General features: G+C 36.0%; 1 long non-coding RNA gene across 1 annotated transcript in view; it reads right to left on the bottom strand.

The window, feature by feature from the left end:
* Positions 1–726: 726 nt before the first annotated feature.
* Positions 727–18016, bottom strand: part of LOC134367694 (uncharacterized) — an 82817-nt gene continuing 65527 nt past the window's right edge. Inside the window, exon 3 of the long non-coding RNA XR_010022437.1 lies at positions 727–799. This is a non-coding gene — a long non-coding RNA (uncharacterized LOC134367694). The remainder of the gene's footprint in view (positions 800–18016) is intronic.

Below are 18016 nucleotides of genomic sequence, written 5' to 3'. Positions count from 1 at the left end.
ATGAAGCACTTAGGAAGGGAATCACCTCTGTTACTATGACGTCCTTCCAGTAACGTGAGGAATCACTGAAGTACGAGCACTGTGAACGTTAGGCTGCTAGACCAGTTCATTTTGTCTCACCTAAATTCCTTCTGGAAAAAAAAAAAAATCAACTCAGCCTACGGAACACATCGGTAGTAACAGATCTTCTCTGCTTAAATATTTGGCCGTACATTTCTCCTGTTTCCCATTTCTACCCACTTTACACACCAGGGATATTGTGAGGACCAAATTAAATAGTCATTTTGAAGTTACTTTAGAGTGATAAAGCAGCTTCTTGAACCTCATCTCTGCCGGACGATTACTAGGAGCAGCAATACCGTGAAATGACAGATCAGCCATTCTCCGCGGGTTTGGTGAAGTACGCGGGTCCACAGCGAGTTGTAGCTGTCGCTGAGCAGGCCGTGAAGGATTTGGAGACAGTGTGAATGAATCTTGGGAAGAACAATCCAACGCAGTGTATACCTGGCACCTTCACTGTCACCAAGCTGAGAGGCACGAAGCAGGCATACAGGAGAGTTCATCACGTGTTGTGAGCAGAAGGGATTCAGACTCACACCCACGAAGTTCCTTATGACCTATGAGGAAAACTGGAATCAGCATTACAATGACTCTAGAGACTGCCCGTCCTTCTTAGGTCTGATGAAGCACATGAACGCCGGCCAGCTGTGGCCACTGCTCAGCAGGTGCTGAGGGCGGTGAATGCAAAGGGGTTGTGAAGATTCCTAGTACGGGTTGAATCTCCCTTTGTGTTCACCACCTATGAAAGGAAGAGGAAAATGTTTCTGAAAATAATAGAAATAATTACAATATAATATGGTTATTGCTTCCATTGAAGATGTGTGGAAGTTGGTGTAAAAGCACAGAGAATGAGAAAAATATTGTCCATTCATGTTTCTCAAACTTAGGCTGCACCACAATGACTTCAGGCTCTTGTTAAAACATAAACCTCAAGAGTTTCTGATTCAGTAATTTTGTTGTGTGGCTTGAGAATTTACATTTCTATCATTTTACCAGGTACTTATGCTGCCTGTTTGGGGTCACAAGTGAGAATCACTGACTTACACTAATGGGGGACACTTGTAATGAGGTCAAAGTCGAGCTGGGTCTTCCAGAGCATATGGAGTCCCCACGGATGATTTTAGCAGAAGGATATTAGAGACAACAAACAGGCATCCTTTTAAGCCACGAAACAATAGCTATGGGGAGTACGGATCAGGAAAGACCTCAGAGATACCGGGTTTGACAACTGAAGATGGAGTATATGTTTACAAGTGAGACAAAGAGTAAGAATATTCCACACAGAAGAAAAATATAACATATGCAGAACAGGGGAAGGGGAAGGAAGCTTGTTCCATTCAAATAATTTCTAATACTGAGATCATTCGTGAGGTCAGCAGAGGTGATGAGGACATGAATGAGAGATGTTCATAAAGTCAAAACCTGAGGTCGCAGTAGTGCGGGTGTAGAAGAAGAAATAAAGGTGCAAAACCAGGGAATCCTGAGGAATTTATGACCAGTTAGATTAGAGTGAATGAAAAAGCGAGGTACAGAAAGGAGTCTGATTATTCCTGGACTTTTCAACACGATAGTTTGTAAATGTTAGGTCTTGCCAGAGAAAACGTGAGGAAAACTATTCTGTGAGTATGTGTGTGTGTGGCAGTGCTGGGCAGGGGAGTTTGGTGGGTAGGGGCTGTTCTGTGGAGAGCTTTGAAATGTATCAAAGAGGCAGCAAGATGATGAAGAATTCTCAGGCACAGATTTATGACGTGAGAAAAAAAAGAAAGAAGCCCACTACATTGTACATTGGGATAGTTGTGCTCTGGTGGCATTTACTCATCCTTAAATGACCACCTGAGAAGCTATTGTGCACTTTTGTTGGCCACAGGGAGACAAATGGACAATGTGAGCCTGGGATCTGCTAGAGATCAAGTAAATCGTCAGTTCTTTGTATTTTTGTGATCATTTGTTGACTTTGAGAATGACTGGGCGTTTTTAGATACTAAGGAGAAAAAGCAATGGAGAAGAAATGGGTGAAGATAGAAAAGGTGGGAGAAAGACTGCCTTCGAAGAACCTGTCCTAATTCCTAACATAAGTATGTTTTCAGCATACGTGTAAGTGATATATTTCTCTCACACATATGCATGTATAAAACAGAAGGACGCTGGTTTGGGTGTAAAAAACAATCTATTATGTAGCCGCAATGAGTAGCTTTGCCACAAACAAAGCATTCCTTATTGAAGTGTTTATCACTTTGGCTTCCAGGGGTCTGTCAGATTTGGCCTTAGTGAACACTTATATCAACATTTAGGCAATTAATAAACATAGAATTAAATTGTAATTTTATCCAAAAATGTGCATAGATTAGATTAGTTTTAACATTGTATACTGAACTTAAGGAATTTTAATATAGGCATTTTACACTGGAAAAGAAAATATTATCAAATAATGCTACTATATGAAATATTACAGAAGTATAACTTTGAAAACAGTGAGAGTTTTTATTTTATATAATTTTAAATCTCAAATTATTTAACGAGGTTTTTGTTATCTCATTATTTCTAAAGAACATGTTCTATCGACTTTCTTCCTGCACTCTAATGGATCAGGCCGTGTCTCTCTGCAGGTGCCCTCACTCGACCTTGGTGCCGCTGTCGTGTGTCAAGAACCTACCGAAGATTCACGGGCCTCCTGACCACTGAGCTTGTTCTCTGTGCTCCCAAAGGATCCTGTGTGCCCTTTTCTCACTACTTGATATCATTTCCTACTCTGTGAACACTGTTTGTTTGCTTCTCCATCTCTCTCACTAAATGGTGAACTCAAGAGAAAAAGTTATACCTTATTTGTCCTTATAAAACAATATCTGGCAAAGAGCAGATGTTCCGTAAATGAGATGGGAGGTGTACAGCAAATAAGAATGTAGGAAAACGTATACAATCAACAGACATTTTCACCAAACAGTGGTAAAATGATATTTTAAACAATAAAAGATTGTAATATTTCACCCATCATAAGAGTCTTCTCTGCAATAATATAATCTAGTTAGTATATGCAATGACCACATTTGTATCCAATATATATTTCTAGCTATTTCCAGATGATGATGTGGGCATTTCTTTTTCATTATAATTTTTCTCACGGACACTTTCAAAATTACTACTATATAACTACACACACACAGACACACACACACATACATTATATAAATGCTACTACATAATTTAATATATAGCATTAGAGTAGTATATTACTATATTCATGTAATACACCATGTATATATACTTTATTCATCAAATTTAGACAAGGTACCTCAAATTTTAATATATCTACATTTAAAAAATAATAATCATAAAAAGAAACTTTTTCTGCTTCTCTTCATAAAATATTTTATGCTTTCCTTTCTTCAAACTTAAAGACAAATGTTGACTTTTTTCCCAAATAAAACTCTATATTTATTTCGGGTTACACTCTCTCTAAGCGTCTTCAATTCTCACCAAAAAGCACTCAGAGAGAACCAAGCTACAGCTCACATAATAGCACAGCAAACAACCAATTTTAATTCAGTTTTTAATTATTGCCATTTTTAAAAATTAGGCAGGCGAATCTCATATTGTAGAGAATAATCATGCTTTACCACTCATATATACTGATTATGATGATGGCTATAAAGATAAAGGAGGAGCAAGAAAAAAAGCAAAGGGAAGAAAAGGAGTGGGAGAGGAAAGAAGAAAAGGGAGAATAAAATCCTACACAATTATCAGGATATTATGAAGCCACAATGTCCTTACCGAAATTTCTGTTCCTAAGAACAAAAACTCCATCTGTGACTTGCTTTTACAATGAAAGTGCAAAAAGAGCAACTTCTGGAGTTCATTGTGTCAAGACTTAATTCTCAGCTGCATCAGTTTCCATGGCCAGATTACGTACGCCTTAAACCCCAGTAACGTCATCAAACACATAATATCGATCTGTTACTGTCTGTAAAAGTTAAAGTAAATAACCCACTGCAAGTTCTACGTGCGACACCTGACGCACAGTAGGCACTCAGAAATTGGGGCCTCTCATTATCACTGGTTCCATTCCTCTGTAAGTAATATCCTTCCCTTTAACACAGTATTGCTGTTGCTTAGGCATTTTGGTTTCATTGGTTAATTTGGATGTCCACTTAAGCAATGCTAAAACACAGTGAACATTTTCTTAAGCCTGTAGCTGTTTGGGCTTTGATCACATAATTGTTCCTTGATGAATATAAGTGCCCTTTGAAGCTGAGATCAAGTCATGTTTATCTCCTAATGGAACAAAATATGATATTCTTTTGATAAATATGCTTTCTGTGACTGCACCCATTTTCCTTTTATTGCTCCTATAAATGGCAGTACCTGGCACCAATGATGAAACAACAGGTTAAACCACCCTTTTACAAAGCTAAGGGGAATGCAGAAAATGGTATCACACAAAGAGTACATTAGACAACCTGCTCGCAAAAGTGAATAATTAAGAGATAAGATGTAAGGAGATTTCAGCACCAATTCTTACTCTGTTATTACATTATGTGAAGTAAATTAATTCCAAGGCACCATTGTTTTTTCTCTTCTGTGTGGAAATGTAACCATTCTATTGAATAGCCAGTACTGAATCTGGGACACAAAAAAATGTATTCCCTGGGCCTTCCACTGCCTATTTAAATTTGTTCACTGTCTAAACTGTGCACCCCATGGATAAAATCTAAGTATGTCCACAACTTTTTCATTCACTGATAGAAAAAATTATCTTCTGGCCACTTTGGTATCCAAAAAAAAAAAAAAATAGACTCATTTTAGTAAGTAAAATATTCAAGTACGTATAATAATGGTAAAAACTCAAATATTTATTTAAAATTATATCTTCTCTGTCTACCCTGAAACTCAACAACTCCGCTCCTAGCATGTACCCATGAAAAATAAGTGCTTATTTTCACCAGGACAAATGTACCACAATGTGCATACACCCTTATCCAAAGTAGCCACAGACAGGATAAATTCAAATATCAGGCAACAACAGAATGGACAAATATCCATGTGATGGAACATTCAGGCAATAGAATACTACACACAAAAAGCAAATGGAAACTGATCCTACAAACGACTACAAAGATATTACTCTTAGAAAAAGAAGCTGGATACAGAAAGTACATATTATGTGTCCAGTTAAAAGAAGTTATCTCTTTAAAATGTTTTATTAGCATATACATGTGGTTTACACATGAAATACAGAAATTATTAATGAAGTGAACACATGTATACCTACCAGAAAGAGAATATTACCAATGTCTTTGGAACCCCATACATACACTTCCAAAATTTTATCACTCTGCCTCCTAGAAAAACATACACAAACATACAAACACACAAACACATACACACACACCAAACAGTTAGTGATGATATTTCCTTGGTTTTCTAGGTAATATTTATTGTATTTATATGTCCTATGTATTTGTCTTTCATAACATAATATAAACAGAGAAGAGTGAAAAAATACCAAATAACCAGATCCATGTAGTTAGGCAAAGAGAACACAGCTTATAAACACCACTCGGGTGGAGAATGAAACACTCTCAGACTTCCAGAAGAATAAGAGAGATAATTCCCTTAACCAGCTCCCATCACAATGCCTTCCCTTTTCTCCATAGCTAATCACTGCCCTGCCTCCTAACACTTTAGACTGATTTTGCATGTTGTGGAGCAAAGGAATAAAAGAAATCCTGTAACTATTTCTTCTCTACCTGGAATGCGAGGTGGGAGGAAATGACCTCCTTATAAAAGTGCTAATGACATTGGTAATAACTCTTTGTAAACATGCTAATAGTTATCACTGTCTTACCAGAGCACAACTTCTCTAGCTTGTTTATTCTAAATAAACCTAGAAGGGCAGACTTCAGGAGAGATGTGCGAGGATCTGGGTGAATACTAATCCCTGTAAAACAATCATTGAACTGGTGAATATTATATCAAAAACATTTGAAGTTTCTGGAAGTTAATGGAACATAGCAAATAGAAAAAGAAACATTCAATAAAATCTACTAAATCTTGGTAAGAACAGTAAGAGTCTATGACTGTGACATTTGAGTTATGATCTGCTCTCATGCACCCTCCTTCCAGCTCTGTTACAGAATCTCTACTGCAGGAAGTGAAGCCAAGAAGACAATCATTCCCTCCTCTCACAGCATACAATGTAGAGCTCCAATTTCACTTTGGGAGGACAGGCTATGTCTCTCATTCACCACCTCCCCTACAAGCCCTCTGTTGAAGAAGCTCTATTCCAGGAAAGCACTGTCAAGATGACTGGGGTACATTTTTCTCACCTAGCTCCCACTTGTAGGGCAAGGGCTCTGCCCCAGGAGGTAATTTCCCTCTCCTACATGTCTTGTTGGACAGAAGTTGAGTTTTGGAGAAGGCAAGCCAAAAAGGCCAGGGGCTATCACCTTCCCCCGCCAGTGCCCATTCTTACAGCAGAGATGTCACTCTGGCAGAAGTGGATCTCTATCCCCTACCCTAACTAAGACTTAGTAGTAGTGAGGTTTTGCCTACGGGAAGAAGTAGGCTGTACGGACTAGTATATCTGCAGCTGTGCCTAAGGGTACTGACTTTGTATGGGACAGAATGTGGACAGTTCATGCCCAAGGGCTTCAAAAACAATGGAGATATTGGTGACAAAATATTAAGGGGCTGGGGGCTCCATGGAAGTAGTAGCAACAAGGAAATTGTAGAGCAGCCAGAAAATTAACAGAGAGAACCAGAGATAGAGAAAGCCAGGAAGGGCCTATTTGTGATCACACTTATGCCTGGGGGTCCAGAAGGATGTTTGCATGTTTGAGGCTGCATCCACTGAGAAGTTACTGGAGTAGGATGTGGAGGAAGACTTTAAAGCATTCCCAAATTACAAACAGGTCAATCAGCAAAAGGTAAAAACCTCAATGGCTCAAATTGCTTAAACATAATCTGACTAATCAGGGGCTGAAGAATAAGCTATTCTCAACCCGGGGGATTCCTATAAAGCCAAGCTGAAAAATAAAATTATATTCAGTCTGTTCTTTCTGATGCTAAAAGATAAAACTTTGAACCTGGAATGATGAAAGCAGTCTCCAAGCAGCAAATAGATCCAAAAGTAAAGGATGAACATTTTTCCACTTTAGGGGCTCAAGTACAACTTTTCACCAATAAGTGTTTTCTGCCGACAAAGGGAGGATCCCTAGGAAGCCAGGCTAAAAAGATAAAAACAGAGAGAAAATCTGAGCAAGGATATCAGAAGCTGCACTATGAAGTAGAAACAGACTTCCAGTCAAGTCACTCAACAAACAATAAGCCTGTTTGGAGAATAGTATCCAGATTTAAAATATTACTAATATGTCCAGTTTTTAACAACAACAACAAAAATACCTGAAGACATGCAAAGAAAAAGGAAAGTGTGATACATATACAAAACAATAGGCAAACAATAGTCAATGCCTTTAAGGGAAACTATATGTTGGACTAGCGGAAAAATAGTTCATAACAGCTATTACATGGGGAGTTATTGTTTAATGGATCCAGAGTTTATGTTTACAATGACAAGAAAGTTTTGGAAATAGAGGTGATGGTCACACAGCACTGTAATTGTAATTAATTTCACGAATTGTATGTTTAAAACTGCTTAAAATGACAAACATTATGTTATATACATTTTTACCACAATGAAAGATATATGTATATCAGCTTCAAGTAAGTAGAGAGATTAAGTGTGTTTAACTGAAGAGTAAGTTTTACATATTCTTTAAGATCATTAAATGAAAAAATCAGCTTTGATAAATAGGTTCAAAGTACTAAATAAAACTATGTTTAAAGACGTAAGGAATATGTGATAACAATGACTAATCAAATAGTGAATATCAAATAAAAACAAATCCAGACTTAGGGAGAGACTTTCATTAGAAAAAAAGGAAAAGAAATAATTAGAAAGAAAGGGTAATAGGGAGAACACTCTGATCTCATTCTTTGCAAGTACACATAAAACATTGTCAAGAATAGAGATACATTAGGCCTAAAACAAAGCCCAATTAATTCAAAGGAATTGTAATAAAACAAAGCATGTTCTCTGACAATAACGGACTTAAATTGGAAAACAACAGAAGGAAAACAGAGAAATTTACTAATAAGTAGATATTAAACCACACCGTGAAAGAACCAGTGGGACAAAGAATAAATCACATGGAAACTTTGAAAATCTTTGAGATGAATGAAAGTGCAAACAAAACATCAAAACAATTCAGGGGATGAAGCTGAATAAACAATTAGAGGAAAATTTATAGCTGTAAGCATCTATATTCACATAGTGAAAAAGATCTCAGATAAATGACTTTACCATAACTAGAAAAAGAAAAGTAAGTTAAAACTAATAAAAGCAGAGGGTAGAAAAAAATAAAGATTGTAGAAGAAATAAACAGACAATATAAAATAATAAAAACATCAATGAGAGCAAAAGTTGATTCTTTAAATATACCAACACAATTGATAAAAGTTTAGGTAGACTGACAAAAAAAAAAAAAAAAAAAAAAAAAGCTAAAATAACGTAGATCAGGGATTAAACAGAGGACATCACTCTCAAATTTGCACAAATAAATAAAAGGCTTATAAGAGTTTACTATAAACAACTACATGCTAAAAATTAGAGAACTTACACAAAATTGACCAATTCCTAGAATGGCATGAACTAATCAACTCCTTCAAAAAAGAAAAAAACAAAACAAAACAAAACAAAACAAAAAACCAGAACTTCTGGAGAGAACTATAACAAGTAAAGATACTGAATTAGTAACTTCAAAGTAATATCTTCCCATGAAGAAGAGCCCATACCCAAATGGCTTCACTGGAAAATTTTAAAGAACACTTAAACAATAAATAACAGCAATTCTTCACAAAATGTTCCAGAAAATTTAAGAGGAGAGAACACTTCCCAACTCATTCTATATTGCCAGTACTACCCTGCTACCCAAACCAGACAAACACATCACAAGAAAAGTATAGACCATTATCTCTTATGAATACAGATGCCAAAATCCTTGACAGTATACCAGCAAACTAAATCCAGCAACATATGAAAGATTAAACATTATGACCAAGTAGGATTTGTGCTAGGAATACAAGATAGTTTCAATATCTAAAAATCAATCACTGTAAAACACCACATTAATAGATTAAAAAACTAAAATCATATGATCATTTCAAGATATTCAGAGAAACACATGACAGCATCCAACACACTTTCATAAGAGAAAACAAACTAGGAATAAAAGAGAACTTCCTTAACCTGAAAAAATGCATCAACAAAAAACCTACAGCTAACATTGCACTCAATGAGAGATGGTATATTTTCCACCTAATATCAAGAACAAGATAAATATGTCCACTCTGACCAATTTTATTCAATATGTGTTTGCCAGAAACAGACATAAGGTATACAGATTGGAAAGAAAGAAGTAAAACTATGTCCATTGGCAGATAACATTAAACTATATAAAAATTCTAAGAAATCCACTAAAAATTAGAACTAATAAATCAATTTCACCAAGGATGCAGAATACGAGGGAATCCTCAAAATCCATTGTATTTCTATACAGTCAATGAATAGGCCAAAACTGAAATAAGGAAAACAATTGTTTACATCACAAGATATTAATTACTTAGTAATATATTCAATTAAACAAATGCAAGACTTACAGATCAAAGAGCACAAAACAATGTACAAAGAAATGATTAAAGATTTAAATAAATGGGAAACAATCATATTTACAGATAGCAAGTATAAATATTTTTATGATGGAAATACATCAATTGGAAAAGAATGTTTTCAACAAGTGGTACTGGGACAACTGGATATCTACGTGCAAAAGAAAGAAGTTGGACCCTTACCTCACTTCACACAGAAAACGGAACTCAGGTGGATCATAGATCTAAATGTAGCTGTTACAACCAAAAGGCTCCTGGAAGAAAGTACCTTAACCTTAGGTTAAGCAATGATTTCGTAATTATGACAGCAAAGCACAAGGAATAAAAGACTGATAAGCTGTAACTCATCAAAACTGAAAATGTTTTTGTTTCAAAGAACATCATTAAGAAAATGAAAAGACAATTCACAGAATGAGACAAAATCTTTAGAAATCATATGCCTGAAAAGGGATCTATATACAGAATATGAAAAGATCTTTCTCAGTAAGATAAAGACAATCTAATTTTTTTAAATTGGCAAAGAATTCCAATAGGAGTTTCTCCAAAGAAGATACACAAATGGTCAATGTTCACATGAAAAGACGTCAAACATCATTAGTCCTTAGGGAAATGAAAATAAGCCCACAATGGTATACAAATTCACATCCAAAAGAATTAGTATAATCAAAAACACAGATAACAAGTATTGGTGAGGAGAAATTGAAACCCTCATATATAGCTCTACAATTTGGTAATTCTTCAACAAGTTAGACAAACAGTTAGTATATGACCCAGAATTTCCAACCTTACCTGTCCACTCCAGATGACTGAAAACATATGTCCATGCAAAAATTATATCCGATTGTTCATAGCACCATTATTCATAACAGCAAAAAGTAAAAACAACCCAAATGTCTGTCAACTGATTAATGAACAAACAGAATGTGATAGAACCAAAGGATGGAGTATATCTGCCATTAAGAAACCTAAAATACTCATCATTCTGAATCTTGGTAAAACTAAGGAAAATTAGGCTGAAGTTATTCTCTGCACAAAATAGTGTATACTTGTCTCTCCTTGCTCCTTTCCACTAAATACAGCCAAAAACCCTGGAAAGAATACAAAACACAACTAAAAAGAAACTCTGAACAGTGGTCAGAAGAGGGCAGGCATCTAAGTGGAGGGCAAAGTGACGGAATAACAGAGCAGCAGGCATTTGATGACGACCCACCCTACAAAAGAAGGTGACCTAGACCTAGTATTTCTCAAAACGCAGCAAAGCAACATAGTTTGGCCCCTGGAGGCTCATTTCTCCCCAGGATCCAAGAAGAATTCTGCCCAAATCGCCAGACTAGCCAGATGGAATCAAAAAGAGGGGTGTTATTGGAAATACTGATGACAATAAAGAGCCAAGGAATGTGCTAGACTTCCCAACTCGACCTGAGACCCTGTTCCAATCAGTGCATGGCAGGATGCGCTGGCAGGGATCCCGTCACAACAACAGTTTGCATGTAGAAGAAGTCTGTTCATATTCATTGGTGAATGGCATTACATTGTGTGATATACCTTATTTTACCCATTCTTAGAAATGGTGAACTTTTAGATTGTGTCCAGCTACTAAGTATTACTGTTTCTATACATGTTTTGGCACAGAGGTGCATTTTTAGGATAACTATGTAAGTTAGAGTAGAATTACTGAGTCGTATTGTATGTGTCTACTCAGCTTAATAGAATCTGCCAAAATTGTGCCAGAGTCCTGGCTCTAATTTCTCTTTCCACAAACTATGTAGGAGAGTTCCTCACTGACACAAGCTATTGTCAAGGTGAGAGATTTATGTTCGCCCAGGCCCTCTGGATGAGGCAATTTCACCTATGGCAGGGAGTTTGAAACAGGTAGAGCATGGCAGAGTTGTTAAGCTGATGAAACAGAGATAAAAGTCGAGGCTGCTGTGCAGCTGAGATTTACGTGGTACGACACTCTAGATGAGGGAGCTGTTCACAGGACCAAGGCAGAAGTCTGTGTGGAAGTTTACAATAGGTCTTGGTCAGGGCCTGGGCTGAACATGTGCACAAGAATCATCAAGGCATAGCGGAAAGTGGATGTGAGGCTAAGAGAGGAATGGAAATAACAGAGGTCTTGCAGTGCCCATTGACTGTGGGAAGAGTACAGCAACCTATAGCGACCTGTTAGATAATATTCAATCATCAAACATATACTTAATCAGAGTGCAATATGAGGAGGGAGAGGAATCGATCAGGAAAGAAAACCATATGATTTGTAGAAAAGAGGCCAAAAATTCCCAACTTTACAAAAATATATTCTAATTAGAAATCCAAGATTAGAGGAACCAAAAAATCAAAATAGATATGCATGTGGTACATCATACTTAAGCAGCTAAAGCCAAATAATAAAACTCAATGTGCTAGAGAAATACAAATGAATTGCCTTCCCATCTGGGAATAATGATGTAAATAATGGCTGCTTTCTCAAGAGTATCCACGGAGAGCTGGAGAAAAATGGACCAGCATCTTTCCAATGCTAAAGAAAAAATAAGATTGTCAACTCAGAATTCTATATCTAGCAAAATTATCCTTCCAAACTCAGAATGATATAAGAAACATCCACATAATCAAACCTTAGACAATTGGCTGCTGGATAACCTGTAATGCAATTAATACTACAGTAAGTTCTTCAGACTAAAGTGAAGCAACACTTCATGGAAATTAAAAATTACAGGAAAAAATGAAGAGCACACACAATAAAGAAAATAGGAAAATATGTGGTGAGTGATCTTTTTCAAGGGCTGCTTGATTCAGTTTGATAGTATTTTGTTGAAATTTTTTGCATCTTTCTTCATGGGGATATTGTTTCTTTTTCTGTTTTTGTTCTTGTCTGTTTAAGGAATTATCCCAGGGATGCAAGAATGGTTTGACATTTAGGTTGGTTCTGCATTTTGGCTATTTTAAGTACAGCTGTGATGAACATGGGAGTGCAGGTAACCTTCAACATGATGGTTTCCATTCTTTTGCATATATTCCTAGAAGTGGGATTGTACCCCCAAAACATGTACAATCAATTATGCTCCAGTTAAAAAACAAAAGAGTGGTTCAACAAAGGCAAATCAACAAACTTGATACATCACAGCAACAAAATGAAGGACAAAAAGCAAATGATCATCACAACTAACACAGAAAATGTATTTTATAAAATTCAATATCCCATTATGACAAAAAAACCAACAAACTTGGTATAGAGAGAACATACTTCAACACAATAAAGGCCACATATGACAAACTCACAGCTAATATCATACCAATGTGGAAAAGCTGAAAGGTTTTCCTCTAAGAACAGGAATGACACAAGGATGCCCACTCTCACCACTCTTACTTAACACAGTACTGGAAGTTTTACTCATAGCAATTAGGCAAGAGAAAGAAATAAGGGGTATGCAAATTGTAAAGGAGGAAGTCAAATTGTCCCTGTTTGCAAATGACATGATCTTACATATAGATAATCCTAAAAGCTCCACCAAAAACTCTTAGAAGTGATTAATGAATTCAGTAAAGTTGCAGGATACAAAATGAACATACAAAAATCAACAGAGTTTCTATAAACCAATAACAAGCAAGCTGAAAAAGAAATTAAGAAAGTAATTCCATTCTCAAAAGGTACAGAAAAAGATAAACTACCTAAAAATAAATTTTACCAAAAGGATGACAGATCTGTACAAGAAAAACTACAAAACAGTGATGAAAGAAAGTGAAGACACAAAGAAATGGGAACACATACACATTCCACATTCACAGACTGGAAGAATCAATAATGTGAAAAATACCACACTACCAAAAGATGTCTATAGATCCAACTCAATCCCTATCAAAATGCCAATGACATTCTTCACACAAAATAGAATAACAATCCTATAATTTGTTTGAAACCACAGAAAAACCCTAATAGCCAAATTAATCCTGAGCAAAAGGAACAAAGCTGGAAGCACCACAGTACATGACTTCAAAATATATGCAAAGCTATAGTAACCCAAACAGCATGATACTGGCATAAAAAAAGACTAGAAACTAATAGAACAGAATAGAGAACCCAGAAATAAAGCCACATATTTACAGCCAACTGGTTTTCTTTTTTCTTTTTTTAGACTATAAAATGATTAGTTGATAACTTTAGTTAAATCTTGAGTAATTTTTTTTTCTGTTGCACATCACAAATTATATATGTCACAGAAATGATTCTTTCTTCTTATTTTTATTTATCCATATTTAGGGGGTTCATAGTTGATTACCAGTATTTGCATATGGTATGTGATGACCAAAACAAAACTGATTATGGGCAAAGACACTAAGAATATTCATTAGGGAAAGGACAGTCTCTTCAATAAATGGTGCTGGGGAAACTGGATACCCATATGCAGAAGAATGAAGTTAGACCCTACCTCTCACCATATACAAAATCAACTCAAAATGAATTAAAGGTTGAAATGTAAGACCCAAGACTATGAAACTACTAGTAGAAAACATAGAGGAAATGCTTCAGAACATTGGTCTGAGAACAGACATTATGAAGAAGACCTCAAATGTACAGGCAACAAAAGCAAAAAAAAAAAAAAAAAAAAAAAAAAAAAACCAAACAAAAAAACAGACAAATGGGATTACATCAAACTAAACAGCTTCTGCACAGCAGAGAAAAAAAATCAATGGAGACAACCTACAGAATGGGAGAGAATATTTACAAACTATGCATCTGACAGAGGATTAATATCCAGAATATAAGAAGAATTCAAATAACTCAAAAGAAAAAACCAGCAAATGAAAAATCCAATTAAAATATGGGCAAATAAGCTGAATAGACATGTTCCAAAAGACGACATGTAAATGGGCAACAGGTATATGAAACAAAGCTCCACATCACTAATCATCAGGGAAATGCAAATCAAACCTACAATGCAATATTACGACATTCAAGTTAGAATGGCTAATATTAAAAAGACAAAATACCAAAGGCAGGCAAGGAAGCATAGAAAGAGGAATTCTTACATACTGTTGGTGGGAACGCAAATTAATATAGCCATTATGGAAGGCAAGACAGAAGTTTCTCAAAAAACTAATAATAGAACTACCATGTGATCCAGCAGTCCCACTACTGGATATATATATATAAACAAAGGAAAGGGAATCAGCATATCGAAGAGATGTGCGCACGCTCATGTTTATTGCACCACTGTTTATAATCACAAAGATATGGAATCAACCTAAGTATCTATCCACAGTTGAATGGATAAAGAAAATGTGGTATGTGTACACGTGATACTATTTAGCGATTAAAAACAGTGAAATCCTGCCATCTGTGGCAACACGTATGAGCTTGGAGGACATTGCATTAAGTGAAATAAGCCTGGAGCAGAAAGAGAAATACCACATATTCTCATCCATATGTGGAAGCAAAGAATTTTTATCACGTGTAAGTAGAGAATAGTATGGTGGTTACCAGAGATTACCATGCTGAATTGTTACCAGAAGGATAAAGGGGTAGGGGATAGTGAGAGTTGATTAACAAACACAAAATTACACCTAAGTAGGAGGAATAGGATTTAGTGTTCTATAGCACTGTAGGGTGACTGTAATTAAGAACAATTTATTGTATAAATTCAATCAGCTGGAAAAGAGGATCTTGAATGCACCTAACACAAAGAAACAAAAAATGTTTGAGGTAACAGGAAAAAAAATACCAGTGGTTACCAGGTTCTCAGGGAGAGAGAGAGATGCACAGATGAACAGGTGGAGAACAGAGGCTTCCTGGGGCAGTGAAACTATTGTGTATGATACTGTACTAGTGAATACATGACATTACACATCTAGCAAAACCCATAGAACTATACAACACAGAGAGGGAATCCTAATGTAAACTTTACTTTATAATAGTTTATCAATATTGGTTCATAACTGTAACAAATGTATCACAGCAACGCAGGATATTAATAATAGGATAAACTCTGTGTGTGTGTAGGGGGGTATTTTCTGCTCGATTTTTCTGCAAACCTAAAACTGCTATAAACTAAAGTCTACTACTCAAAAAAAAATAAAATGTATGGGGAAATATAAGACAATTTTTCTATTGTTTTTAAAATGCATTTCAATGTATAAAGCAAAAAATGAAAAAAATAGTATCGTATATGTAAAATATATGACACCAAGACCACAAAGTCCCATGTCATGAGGGTACATTTACATGGAGTGGTACAAACATAACTCTCAGTACACCAGGGCAAGATAAAGGTTGATATGCCACTCCCTAGAGCAACAATTCGACATGGTATAGGTAGTAATCTGGTGACTGTGGCTGTATAATTCATTCCCCCAATCTAATCTGTTTAGTATACTCATTATTTACTGTTTTTGTTTCCTAACAAACTATACCTCAATAAAAGTACTTGCATCATATGGCTCATACCTTGTGCATGTTAAAAACTAAAGAATAATTTATTAAATCTATGAAATATTTAACTTGAAATAATTATGTATAATGAAACAGAGAAAAAGCACTCTTCAGGAAGATCATTTGCCATAAAAGCAATTGTTTATCTTATGGAAATATAGACTGAATTAACTTTCTATAAAAGAAATAAAATGTACAGATTCAAAACTATTTCCATAACTAGTATTTGTAGAGATATACTATTGCTTAATAGCACACCAGCCTTTTCAGCTCAACCATCCTACTGAGAAAAACTAGGAAAGCTGGAAGATATTAAAGATATTGTTTGGGGCCGAGCCCGTGGCGCACTTGGTAGGGTGCTGCGCTGGGAGCGCGGCAACGCTCCGGCCGCGGGTTCGGATCCTATATAGGACTGACCAGTGCACTCACTGGCTGAGTGCCGGTCACGAAAAAACGACAAAAAAAAAAAAAAAAAAAAAGATATTGTTTGAAGGCACCACAAATCAAAGGAAGAAAGCATTCAAAAAGACAGAATCTCAATTAGGAGAGAAGCCTTTGTCACGAGAACCATTCACATTTGTTACCGCTTCTCCCTTGAAGGCTTTTGCTGATTCCAAGGATGTGAGTGACGATCAAGGAGGCTTCAGCAGAAAGTTGGAGCTGAGCAGCTAAGCAGCTGAGAAAGACTTCTGGCAGTCTCACCCAACCAAGAGGACACAGATTAAACCTGACAGTTCACAGACGAAACGAATCACAGAAAACAAACCAAGGGTTCATTTGGCATCCCCAAGGGGTTATGTCCTAAGGTCAATATAAACCTAAAATAGAAAACTCCACACAAAGCTCGAGATCCAGCTTTAAAAGGACTCAATTTCTGACCGCAGTGCGATTAACTGTCCCCACCCTAACTGCCTGTCAAATGCAAATGTATGCCAGAGAATGATAAAATCACCCAGAAACTCCAGTTACCTCTACACTATTTCATACAGAAAATCCAGCCTGCAATCAAAAGTACCCACACATGCAGAAAGCGAATGGGGTGGGAAAGGACTAGCATCAGGATTGGGATCCATTTTCTCCATATAATGAGGTTGCCTGGAACAGAAAGAACTAAGACTTGGTGATTCCCACACAATTTACAGCAACAGTGAGATACCACAACACACCTGCTAAATGAGAAACAATGAAAAATAATAACCAAGTGCTGAGAAGTACTTAATTAAAGGTGACTCTTTTACACTGCTGCTAGGGTTTAACACTGCAGAACATTTACACAAATTCTAAAGTATCTGAAAGGCACAACTATCATGTGATCTAGCCATTCTGTTCCTTGAAATTTTTCAAAAAAATATAAAATTTTATGTCCATATAAAGACTCCTTCAAGAATGTCCATAACACAGGAAAGGGTGGAGGGCTTGGGCAGGATGACAGGGGAGCAATATGAGGTTCATAAGGAACCTTGGTGGAAGAGGAGAGGATATTTATGTTATCTTGATTGTGATGACAGTTTTATTAATACTTGAAAGTCTTTAAACTTTTATGATGACTTTAACATTATGTGGTTTATTTTAAATCAATCATACCTCAAAAAATTATTCAAAACGTGCAGTATGCACCAAATATGTGTCTCAAAGAAATTTCAGATCATTCAATTCAAAAAAGAATGTACTAAAATTTATAAATCTGATAAGCTCAATTATTTGTAAAAATACCCGGTAATTTTAATCTAAAAAAAATGAAAAAAAAATTAAGATTAAAGGATGAAATTTTTTCAGTTATAAAAAGTTGAATCAACATATCCATAA

This window comes from Cynocephalus volans, chromosome X (assembly GCF_027409185.1).
Source record: "Cynocephalus volans isolate mCynVol1 chromosome X, mCynVol1.pri, whole genome shotgun sequence".
NCBI lineage: Eukaryota > Metazoa > Chordata > Mammalia > Dermoptera > Cynocephalidae > Cynocephalus > Cynocephalus volans.
This window is presented reverse-complemented; position numbering and strand designations above follow the sequence as displayed.